This window comes from Pseudopipra pipra, chromosome 15, assembly GCF_036250125.1.
Source record: "Pseudopipra pipra isolate bDixPip1 chromosome 15, bDixPip1.hap1, whole genome shotgun sequence".
Taxonomy (NCBI): Eukaryota; Metazoa; Chordata; class Aves; order Passeriformes; family Pipridae; genus Pseudopipra; species Pseudopipra pipra.
In genome coordinates, this window is record NC_087563.1 from 13,235,670 (window position 1) to 13,248,517 (window position 12,848).

General features: G+C 41.3%; 1 long non-coding RNA gene across 1 annotated transcript in view; it reads right to left on the minus strand.

The window, feature by feature from the left end:
* The window catches only part of LOC135422638 (uncharacterized), a 58,340-nt gene extending 45,495 nt beyond the window's left edge, over window positions 1-12,845 (minus strand). Inside the window, exons 1-2 of the long non-coding RNA XR_010434534.1 lie at window positions 8,267-12,845; window positions 6,385-7,229 (exon numbers count right to left, since the gene is read on the minus strand). This is a non-coding gene — a long non-coding RNA (uncharacterized LOC135422638). The remainder of the gene's footprint in view (window positions 1-6,384; window positions 7,230-8,266) is intronic.
* Window positions 12,846-12,848: the final 3 nt, after the last annotated feature.

The window sequence follows — 12,848 nt, forward strand, 5'->3', positions numbered from 1 at the left end:
TCCCTGGGGGAAGGAAGAACTGGGAGGCTGCCTGTGCCCCATAGATGCAGCTACACTCTCCTTCACAGAACTCTTCCCCTGCCACCCTTTCCACCTGTGCCCCGGCACTTTCTGTCTCTGCCATTCATCATCCAGAGTTAAAAATTCAAGGGTTGGTTTTGATTATCTTATTACCATGGTGACCAGGATGACTTTCATGCCCATCTGCGCATGGCAGGGTGCTGCAAACCTTTACTTCAGTGCAAACCAGGAGAATTGTTATCTGTTTCTCTCCTCACAACTTAGTGCCACCTCTGTGCAGGAGCACAGTGCAGTTATCTATTAAGCACCAGGTTTTTAGGGAGCACCAAAAAGTCAGGATCTGCACAGCTGTCTTTTGTTTACCAGATGGAAAGCAAGATTTCAGTTTGAACAAATGTTCCCTAAAACCCCAAATGGCACCAAACCCAATCTTTGTATTCAGGGTACTGCAAAGGAGAACAGGTTGTCGTGTAAGGAAACATGTAACCCCTAATGGGGCTAAGGCGAAGACTTTCATTAAAGTACAGCAGAAATCCAAGGAGATAACTGAAAAAAAAAGGATGATTGAAACATTAAAGAAAAATAATCAGGATTGCACTAAAATCTGGGAGATGGGTAGGACTTCGGAAACAGCCTCCAAGCAGAGCTTAGAGCAAAGGCTTTAAGATCTGTCTTTCTTCATTTCATTATTGTTAATGGAATCTCCCATGTCCAAATGAAAGACTAATTTAAGTCTTACTTAAATATGCCTTGAGTCATTTCTGTGCATTTAAGTCTTAATTAATCTTCCTTAAATCTTTTTGTCACTTCCTTTGAAAGGAAGATGAGTTTAATTAAAGGAACTGTCAACTTTATTTTAGTCTTAAGAATTTTTTGTGGTAACTTTGAAAGGTTTGGTCATTATTGCAGACTAAGATCTAGTAGATTAAATGTTCCTGTATCTTAAGGACATGTCAGTCCACCACTTTGAATATTTTCATTGTGCTCAAGTACAACGTTTGGACTGACTCCAAGGCTTTGTTATGATAAGAAATATTAAGATTTTAATTATAGCTGCATTCAGGAAAGATCTTCCATTTAACACATCCTATTTTTTTTACTCTTTCAGACCGAACCATGATGTATAGACACTTCCTTCAGATGGTTTCAACTTGGATAACACTAGCTCCTTCTCCAAAGAATAAGGAAAGCTGTGCTTGAGCTCATATGGACAGGGATGCACATAAGATCCTCTTTTTCTGGTGTAACACCATTGAGATTTATATTGCTTATCCCCTGGGTAATTTCATCCAACCAACTGTCAGTGGGAGGGATTCAGGATGTGAGAGCAGCCCGCAGGTTTGCAATAATCCATCCCCAAGCAGGGGCACAGAGCCTCACAAGGAACCACAGCACAGCTCTGCATCTGTCACAACAGCTTTGATGCTGTGGGAGGTGCTGGGGTCTTGGTCTTCAACCCCTCTCACCCCTCACATCAGAAAACTGTCACATTTGTGTATGGGTTTAAAAGTGTGGTTTCACCACTGCACTCTGGAAAGCTGCTGGCTCTGCTGCAGTCTCACTGTGCCATGCAGACCCAAAAGGGCAAAAGTGTATTACCATAGAGGAGGGGCTACATATTTTCATGGATAAGTAGGTGCCAGTCTAAGCAGGATGTTTCAAGAGATGCAGCTGGAAAAAGAAAACTCCTTTTTTACAACAGCAGCTTGTTTCACCCAGCTCCATGGGAGAGAAAGTCATGGAGATGGATGCAAAAGGCACAGATGAAAACTGCTTATTGTTACTGACCATCTAATTGGGAATTTGCTTCCACCAACTGCCTTCAAAGCCTGGGAAGTGCCCATAGCTGCCTTCCCAGGTCCTCTTTTCCTGCTCACAGAGGAAATGGGGGATAAATTCCCAGCTCCACAGGGCTGCCCCTTCCTTTCTTGTGGGCTCATTTCTGCCTCCATCACCTGGTAACATTTGTCATTTCCAGCTTTAGCCAAGCAAATTCCAATCCACTCTTGTTTACTTTTGATTGCTTTGTCTTTAATGTAGTATACAAGGATTTCATGTGCTTCTGTTTCATCAATGTAATTCTTTTGTTGCTATGGCAATCAGCTTCAATTTTCTTTCGTTCTGGCAATTGTATTTTTATAGTCTCCTGCTCTCAAAGAGATAAGCTTCCTTGTATATCACACAGACACTAAGTATTTTCTCTATATAGACACAGCCAACCTTTGCTTCAAGACTGTTGCTGTTATTTGTGAGAGTAGTTTACTGCTGCTGATGTAATTTTTATTCCTTTCTGTGGGGTCTGTTTCAAATAAGAGATTTGCTCAAATTTACTCATCTGTTCTACTGCTGAGGAAACGCAGTGGTGTAAGAGGTGCACTCCTGCAGGCACTTGGTGGCTGTGGAGAGAACACATTCAAGCCCTGGACTTGACAACAGAGATGAGCACAGTGGTTTCAGCAGATCAAGAGTCACCATAAATTAGATCTGATTCATTTAATATATTGAGAATAACGTGGGGGGAAAAAAAAGTTTTGAGGAAAATAATTTCTCGAATTTACCGATGAAGATTGAATTTTCAAAAATATCATAGGAAAATATTTTTGGGCACTCCATCACCTTGGGTCACAGAAAGAAACACTGCCTTGTGATGGATAGCAGGGCCTAATGATAGGGATGCTACTGGGTAAACCTGAATATGGGAGGAAGCCAGCCCTAAGGCCAGACAAGTCCCGCAACACTGGATGGTCCCAGTTCCCTCCAAGTCACTAGATAACCTGCTTTCATTCATCCAACTTGAAATAATATCTGAATTTTCTGAATTTTAATAGCTAAACCAAAATTTGTGCACACATGCAAAGCAGAACAACAAATCCATTCACCACTTCCCATGGGCAGGCCGGTGTTCAGCCATCCCCAGGAAAGCTGGGCTCCATCACGTGTAACTGTAACTTGGGAAGACAAAACAAATGGCAGCGCTCCCAACTGCCTCCCTTTTCTCTTTCTTCTCCCATCTTGATACACTGAGCATGGCACCACATGGTCTGGAATATCCCTTGGGTCTGTTGGGCACAGCTGTTCCAGCTCTGTCCCCTCCCAGCTCCTTGTGCACCTCCAGCCTCCTCGATGGAGCAGGAAGGGCCTTAACTCTGTGTAAGCTCTGCACAAAAACAACTAAAACATCCCTGAGTTATCAACGCTGTTTCCAGTACAAATCCAAATCACAGCCCCATACCAGCTACTATGAAGAAAATTAACTCTACCCCAAGAAAAACCAGCACACATCTGTATAAATATATGTGCACCAAGACCCACTCCTTGTCCTAGGGAGAAAGTGGGAGGATTCAAGCACAGAGAGACCAAAAGGTACAATGAGGTCACACAGGGAAAGTGTTGCAGGGATAGAAATTAAATTGAGATCTCCCATGTCCCAACCACCCTGAGTCAAATACACAAATGGCTAATCAGCACATTTTTTGCAACCTGCTGATGCATTTGAAAATCTGTGCCTATTTTTTTCCTCCCCTCAGAAAGCTTGTGACATTCATTGTTAAGCTCTGGAAATGCTCCATGCTTAAGTTATCAAGTCTGTCATCTCTTCAGCACGGTAAAACCAGCCTCCTCACTATCCTCTCTACCAGGCAGAGGGTGGAATAGGAGACAGAATTAACAAGGAGTCATTCTGCCAACATGCTGAACTACGTATTGCATTTGTTAGGCCATATGGCTTTGTGATCATCCCTAATGAACATTAGGTAGCACTTTAAATTGGATAGTATATGAAGGATCAGAATCTGAGAAATCACACCCACTTGTCTCTACAGCTTCCCTGGGGCACACCATGGTTCTTCCCTGCTGACAGGCATGACTCCCACACACACCAAGCCACTGAAAATGTCCTGGCATGACAAAGTGGACACAGGAATCGACGCTGGCTGGATTGGTCCCATTCCCAGCAATTTAGAGTGACGGGGCTTTATTATTTGATAAGCCACAGTCATAATGTGCCAGAAGATGGCTGTTTATTGGAATGAAATCCATTATAAATGGCACAGAAGCATTTTTTTTCCCCCAACGAAGAAAAAAACAACTTGCAATCCGGATGCAAGGAATAAATCACGCCATCCCTGGGGAGGTGATTTGCTTCAAACAATCAGGCTCCCCAGGATGGCCAGTCAGAAGTGGTTAGTGTATGGGTAACACTGCTGTGTGTGCCTGCTCCAGAAGAATGTTCCATGTCTTTGGAAGAGAAGGGGCTGCACCAGATGGCAAATAATTAGAAATGGAGCGCTGAGGAACTGATTGAAGATCTGTTGAGTGAATAGTATTTTATAGGTTTGGCAGATTTAATTATTTTTTTTAATACATTTTTGTACTTTGCAAAGTAGCTGCTTTCCTCCACACCCAGGGGCAGTGGGGGTGTAGTCTACTTTCCCACACACCACCTGAAATAACAGACATTAGTTAATAGCCAAGAGAATTGGACACTTTCAGACTGAGAGTTTAACCCCACTCTAAGGCAGGGACCTGAACCTAATATTTCTAAATCCTACATGGATTTATGCAGCTACTGCTGTGTTCCAAAACCAGGAACATACTTTCCATGCTGAGCATACAAACATGTTCAGGGTCCCACTGCTCATGATCCCACTCAATAGGGAAATGTATTTAGAGACATCTCTGGGAGCCCTCATGCTGTAGAGCTCTGGGTTAGGCAGCTGCAGCATTTAAAGAAAGCCTTTCTACATGTATAACCTGTGGCACAATTTATATTTCAAGGGATTTGCATATTCCTGGATACTGGATGGCTCATGAACGCATCCCAAGTGGAAATGGAGACTCATAGCCAGGATTCTCCCTGGCCATGAATGCATGTAATATGGGGATACATGCACATGACTGGAGTTATTGGGAAAGGCTGCTCTTGTTTGTTTTAAGGAAATCCACACCCATCACCATCCATTGCTAATTTTCTTCACTTAGAATTGACCAAATGAGTGACCACCATTTCAGTGATGCCTATTCATTTTAGTGATTTAATCACAAGTGGTTGAGCTTCCATCTGTTCAAGTCAAATAATGACAGAAGTGTAAGATACAAACTTACTTCCTACTCCTCTCCTCAAAATTATTCCTATAAGTGGCTCAGTGCTTCAGAAAAGGGAACATTTCATTAGTATTTATTTTCTGCTTAATATAAACCCATGGAAAAAAATGGGAAGACTCACTAACTGGTACATCATGACTGTCTATGGTGGGATGAAATATTATCTCATTGCCCTGAAAATGCAGGTAAACCTTATTGCTCACTGGATAATGACTGCCTTAGTTCAACCAGCTTCTGAACTTGGTAGGAACTTTAATGACTATTTTTGAATCTTGTTTGAAAGATTGCTTTGTTCCTCTTTTGTTCATTGTTCCCTCCACAAATAGGAATTGTCAGGTTTGGAACTAATTGTTTCCCTGATGGAGAAACAAAGTTACTGATGAAGAAAAAAAAATCTTTGTGAAAGTTTCAGTGGAAAAATAATTTTCAAAATCTTTTGATATCTCCCATCCAAGACTTTTCACCTACACCTCTTAATTTTATTGAAAAAGTAAAGGAAAGTGAAGGAAATTTGAAGTTTTACTCACTACTATGCAATTATATTACCCAGACTTTGGTTCTAAGTGCAAACACTGTAATTTTGCTTTTATGATTTACAGGCTCTTTGCTTGGTTTTGGTTTTGTTTTACTTAAGGTGGTTTAGGAGACTTTTGTAGTAATAATTACTCAATGTCATGTTAAGCTTTCATGCAATCACACTTGTAATATTTTAAGCTTGGTTCATCTTCCCAGTTATTGCACTGCATTGATCTGTGCAAGCCAAGTTCAGAGCTTTAGTGTTTTTATCTCTCAATTCCCTGTAGAAAAGCCTCACATTTTAAAATCATTTCCTGTGGCCTGGGGGAAGTAATGGATTTATAATAGTCTGAGTACAAATGCACACCATCATTTAATAAGCATATAAGGACAACTCATGCAGACTGGGGGTGTTGAGGGTACATCCTGACACACCTGCAAGAGGTACAAGAATGTGAGAGCAGCAACCACAGACAGCTCATGCAGCAAATATCAGCTTTTTCTCTGACCACGAATTGTCAGAGAATACTGATCCTTTCTGCAGATCTTTGCTACATGAAACTGTTCCCATCCTTATTTTTAAAGCAAAACAACCGTTACTCAAAAAACTCCCCAGTGACCATATGCACAGTCCAAGAGCCCCTGAACTGGGCTGCTGAACTGGGACTGTGATGCTTTTTCTAGGAAAAGGGACTGTGGTCCCTTTCTCCTTCCATGTTCCCTCTGCAGATGCAAATGACTCACCTGAAGCTCTGCTCTGGTGATGCCTCTCCCTGCTGCCTTTGCTGTTTGCATTCCTGCCAAGCATCTCTTTGTATCTGATGGAGGTGAGTCAGCTGAGGGCACTGCAGGGCATCTCAGGTTCATGTGCTGGTGACACCTTGATCACCTCACTGACTGTGAAAGGTGCCTTAGGATAATTAGGCTCCCTCCTTAGGTGTCCTACTGACTGCTTAAAATTAAGTGGCATAGATCAAGGGATTTGGGAACATTGGCACACCCAAAATCTATGTCAGGGCCCGCATCTTACTGAGCTCCAGTCTAAAAGAGGGTCACTGTTGTGATTGTGCTCCAGCACCAGAAGCATGTGCTAAAAGTCACCAAGGGAGCCCACTGGAAATCACAAGCAGATCTAGACCATTCAAGCAAGACAAATCCTTGTCCTGCAAGAGCTTCGGGTGTAAAGTCCAGAAGAAATGTCCCAAAGAGTATGGATGGACCACTGTCAAAAACTCACATGGAGAAATTCATAAACCTGAATTTTGTGTTTAAAAATTATAATTTTTCTTTGCAATGTTTTCTAGCTCTGTCTGCTTTCCTCAATCCATTTTTTAACTTTCTCTAAGTAGAATAGGCATGTCTCCAAACTGAATGTTTCTTCATTCAAATTTCCTTGGAGCAAAGGAATTGCGAGACTCGTTCTTGACAAGAAATCCATCTCCTTCACTGGTATCAGTTCTTCTATGTGTCATGGTTTGAGCTCCAACTGAAATAAGTTAAGTGTAATAGCACTAAACTTCAAGGATTAGCTCTTAGTTGGCAGTGAAGCATTATGTTCCTTGGTTAATTCATTCGCAACATCAGTATGTCTGAAACAGGAACAGAGAGAAGTATAATTACTTATGGCAATATTTGCTTGAAGTGAGAGTCATTTGTGCTATACAGATTTTTTTTCTCTCTTTCTTTTGCTGTAGAATTTACATTGCAGTAGAAGCAAGAAAGAAGGAAGAAAGTGAAATAGAGAAGAAAGGCTTTTTTTGATATATGCTGATTGAAATATTTTCCAGAGAAAAACAGTCAAAAATGCTTTTAAGTAGTCCTTGAAAGAGCAGCAGCTGTATCAGATATCCTCTCTCTTAGAAATGATTAGGTTTTTGTTGTTGTAGTTGTTGTTTTTTTTCCTGTTTCCTACTGAATTGGAATTTTCCTGTAATTGCTTTAGCCATTCAGTCTTCATCTCTGCCAAGATTTATATTAAAAATTAGGAAAGGAAGTGTTGCTCTGCTCCCTTAGGATTTTATGGAAATTTTGCTTTTAAACCAAACACACTCAGCAAAAATCTTAGACTGTTTTCTGGTTTCATCATTAAAAGCTTTGTGATTCTTCCACTGTAAACTGATTTTTACCCAGATGTAGCCACTTCCTCCTCTGATGATGCACTGACATAAGAGCATTCACTCAGAGCAGTGAAACAACTCCTGTGTGGGTGATGATGGCACTGGGGATATTTTGTAAACAAAAAAGATGGAAGGGATGGGATCAACCACAGCAGAAGTTTAGTGGTTACAAGGTTACAAGTGGTTACACTCATCCTGGCTTGCTTTCTTGGGTCTACCACTTCCCTTGGAAAAGGAGGGAAATATGGAAATTTCGCCTAGTGCTCAGGTTTCCATCAGATGAAATGGAGCTGCATAGCAGTCCCAAGTGCAGCAATGTTTTTCAGGAGTAACTTGTTTATTTCTCCACATTTAAGAAAAAGGTAAATCTGTGCTTTCATGCTTTTCCAGGCTGATGCTGGACCAAACATTAACACCAGCCTCACAGCCCCATCAATCAGAAATACATATATTTCCATATATGTAAATTTCTGTCCACATATGGTAAGGAATATGTTGCTAATACAAACCTTATGAATACAAATCGTGCTGATATCCATCTCTGGTATCTCTGCCTGCAGGGTTGGACCCTATTCTGTTGCCGTGGGAGCAGCTGGATTTGGGTTGCAGCCTTGTACATCATGGGAAAGCTTTGTTCTGATGAGAGGTGGCTGGGACTCCTGCAGCCTCTGCCTAGTCTCTGGGTTTGGAAGGAGGTTCAGGGCTTGGGCAAACTACAAAACATCTCCCAGCACCCAATCCTTTCCATGGAAAGAGAAGATGGAGATTTTGCCACAGCAGCCAAAGCAAAGGGCATTCTGTGCAGCCAGAACAGGGGATGAGATCTTGTGCAAGTGCTGTGCTTCCTCATTTCTTAGCACTTATTTGCAGCTCCCTGGTATCCAATAATTATTGTCCTGGAACATTTCCAAGAGCACTTTGCTGTGTGTGAAATTCTGCTAGACACATTCTGGATGGCACAGTCTCCTGGCTGGATGAATATCACTCGTCGCATCAGGTCTCTGGCAGAAACTCTGAATTCCTGTTTCTACAAATCCTCTGAAAGTTTGGCTTGAGTTTTGCCACTGAACTTTTCTGCAGGGCAGCTCATTTGCAAGAAGATGGTAGAAAGCATATTCAGAAAGAAAGAAAAATATGTTCACCTATGCCCTGATTTCCAAAAGCTCTTAAGCATTGGCTTAGTGTCTCCAGGAGGATTTAAATGTTTCTTCAGTGCTGTCCTGTGTAAGAACACCTTATTTCAAAAACTTGTTCTTGAAACCCTTGCAGTAACATTTCTACAGCTCTTATTGTTCTTCATAAGTGCCAGGAGAAAAAAAAAAGGGGGTGGGGGAGAAAGGGAGAGGAAGCACAGGGACATGGAATTTTATAGTGAGAATATAAATAAATTATATCATCCTGTACAATTAAAAATGTTATTGCTAAATAATAAATAAATACTAAATAATATATATATTTTTTTAAAAGGTTAACAGCTGATTTCTGTAGGGAAGCCATGAATTAAACATCATGCAAAACAATTAAACTCTGGGAAATAGGATTTTTGATATAGTGGTCAACAATTAAAAATGAATGTGTTACTCTGCTCCAGGGAAAAGCAGTAAGATGTCATGATTTCATGCTATGGGGAACAAACGTACTGTGTGACTCCAGCTGGAAAGTTCTGCAAAACACAAAGCAAATACACAATGAGTGGCAGAGACTTAATCTGAGACCCTGCTACACAAAAGGCACAGGCAGCAGTCGCTATTTCTGAAGGAGAGACACCACTGAGAGACACTCACTCCTCCCAGCAGCAACCTTCTAAATTCTCCACCTGCACTTACTTGCAAATACAGTTCTTAACAGCATGGGCATCTTTACAAGCAAATCTTGATTCAGGTCCACCAACTGTGCTGGGTTTGTCTGGAAATTGGTTGCTGGGAGTGTGACCAAAATTCACCCTCCCTTCACGGGCAAAGTCTATAGCTGGAAGACTACAGCATGGAGCAGGTTCAGCTAAAGACTTGAAAGAGTTGATATGCTTCCTTGCCACTTTCTCTGAGCAAAGTATATAAAAAAAGGCACAATGAGCTGCTCTAACATGGTCTTACAACTTCTGAAGTTCATTTCCATGCAACTATCTCCTTTCCTTTTTTCTCTGCTCTATACCTCCTTAGAAAGACCAGCTAGGCACCATACACAATAAAACAAACAGAACACAATTGTTTAAGCCAGAACCAAATATCTTCTGATCTTGTCATTAATACTTTTATAACTTCATTTCTGCTGGAAGCACCCTTGAGAGTTCATGAGTTCATTTCAGTGCCAACAACCCACCTGAATGCATTGTTCTCTGTCTGCACCTGAGCTGTATGAGGAGCCAGCAGCTTGTATTGGTTGCTTCCCCATGCTCTTTGTTTGGGGAATTGTCTGAATTTTTTACCATGGCCAATGTGTATTTGAACAGATGGTAAATATCTCCATTCCTGCCAACAAGAGTCAAGAGATGCCACTAAAATCCATTTAGAACAGAAAAAATTCGAAAAAAATAGTTGAGAATTTACTCAGGTCTGTTGCAGGTACAATCTGTCAGCTAATGAATGGGTAGTTTCAAAGTGCGTGTTCTGAATGGTTCATTGGAAAACTTATCTCTGCTTTGGGTGCTGATAGAAAGAACCCCAAATGGGCACTTTTCATCACTGATAAACAAGTTCAAGTTATACCCTGAAAGGAATTTGACATGTTGTAGAAGTTGAAAGAAGTTGCAAGCTGAAAAGTTGAAAAAAAAATTGCATTTTCTATCTCTTTTATATCAGCAATGCACACTACTATGGAAATTATTTTAGACTTGGCAAAGCTTTCCATAGAGAGAAGCAATCAAGATATAGAACTTCACAATGGTTTGGTTCACACAGCCGTTTCTTTCAGCTCAGGCAACCTCATTTCTCTTCCCTCTCTATTTTGTAGGGCTTCATGGATATCAAATACAAACCAGTGACTGAAAAATGGGTCATTGCTTTGCAACACATCCATCGGAGATGCCAAGAAACTTTTCCAAGATCTTTCACACAGCCATTGCTCGTGGCTTGATTACAGTCACAGATCTGTACAGAGCTGGCACCCCCAAGACATTAAACTTTTATATGAGGCAGAGTGAATAGTATATCAAACACATTTGTTCTCTATAGGATAATCTGAAACACTTTAGCTCCCATCTCCCTTCCATCCTCGCTGCTGCATTGTTTCCACCTTGCTGGCTGTACAATGCCTGTGTTACATTATCCTGTCATGTTATTTCCCAAGACAGCAATACAGGGTTGGCATATGCAGCTTTACATCAGTGACCAGCTCTTGCCTGTGGTGTTGTGACAACACACCCATCTACAACATCATTCCTTGAACTGCTTCTTTGCTTCATGTCTCACTGATGTGATGGCACCTGAAGCCATCTCTGAGCCCTAGTCAGGAAGACACTGCTCCCCTCTCTCTCCTCTTTCCCATGGTCATGCAAGGACTCCAAAGATGATTTTAAAGACTGACTCTAGAAAGTGGTTTCTTTTAGTTTAGGGTGAATATAGGGTACCACATTCCCTTAGACAGCCAAGTATGAAAGAGTAATAAGACACTCAGGACTGAAAATCCTCCAAGAGCTGGAGTTGAATCCATCTCAGTTAGAAAAAATACAGAACAACACTGAAATCAAATTATTCAACAAATTTATCCTTTTCTTCTTTTTTTTTTTTTTTTTTTTGTCAGTCAAGGGAGCCTTTCTCACCCAGTTGGAGTTTTAACGCTCTCCATCAGGGTGTTGATTGCTGATATAGATATACAGATATAGTTTGCACCTACAGGTTTATGATACGTGAGGCTGAAGAAGATATTTACGAAAGACTGGTGAGACAAAATCAAAGACTGTGAAAAGAACTGTTCCCATGAAATGAAGAACTGTGTCCCTCTGATGCTGTTGAAGATTCAGACCATGAGTTTAAGCTACGGAGAATGAGTCTGGTAGGCTCAGACTGAAACCGAGTTCTGCAGTATTTGTGTTTCCATTGAAGAGCTGATGGATTTCACTACATCCTGGCAACAGTGAAAACAGCACTAGAGATCCCATATTTTGTGTCAGTGGATAATTTGCCTCAAGGTAGCTATGAAGTGGAAATAGGTCTGGTATGTTCTTATCCTTGGATAAACACCAAACAAGCTTTTCTTTGCACCGAATCCTCTAAGAAGCCTCAGACGGGTTCTAAGTTCTTATTCCAACCTTCAGTATTCTACTTACCAGCACAGGCAATACTTCTTATCTCATATGAAAGAAAAGACACTCATCACCATATTGGAAGAATGTTTGAGAGGTTTTTGAGCCTGGACTGGTAGATTTTCATTCCAGCTTTTAGGACTGGATTTATGGTTTGACAGGGAGTAGGTGTAACATTTTTGTCTAGTCATTCATATCCTGTTTTCTCCTGAGTTGAATCTAGCAGCTTATGTACTCATCCTGTGACTAACTGGGAGAGCCTGGCCAAATTTTCCTCTGTTGTCCAATTCTTAGTTCATGCCTCTTCACTTTACAGTGTAGGTACACACCTGTTTCTACACTGAGCATAACTGAGGTCTGGAACAGCCTCTGGGGTCATTGGAATTTTCAATTGAAGACAAAGTCTGACAGGGAAAAGCAGCTTCCCATGCGGAAGAACTTGGGCCAAGACTCTGTAGTCAGCTGAAGCTGCCTGGAAGTGGCTTTGAACAGCCCACTCTCAAAGCTGAACCAGACCAATCCACCTCCAGAACACTTTCCTTTCCAGTTTTCCTTCAAAACAGGAAGTAATTCTGCAATTTAAAGGAGATCAGAAAACTGCTGTCACTGTATCATGGAAATTTCTGACAGGATTGTCTGCTCTGAAATACAGAGAGTACACAATGAGCCACTGCTGCACCAAGGGGTACCATGCATTTAGATGGGGGTAGGTGTGTGTGGAGTTCAAGAACATCAGCAAGCCTTGCAAAAATTCAAAATATGGGTGACAAAATCAAGTAACACTTGCTGGGAAGTGGAGTGCATGTGGTCTTCATGTTTATTTCCCCTAACACAGGCATTTGGAGTTGTAT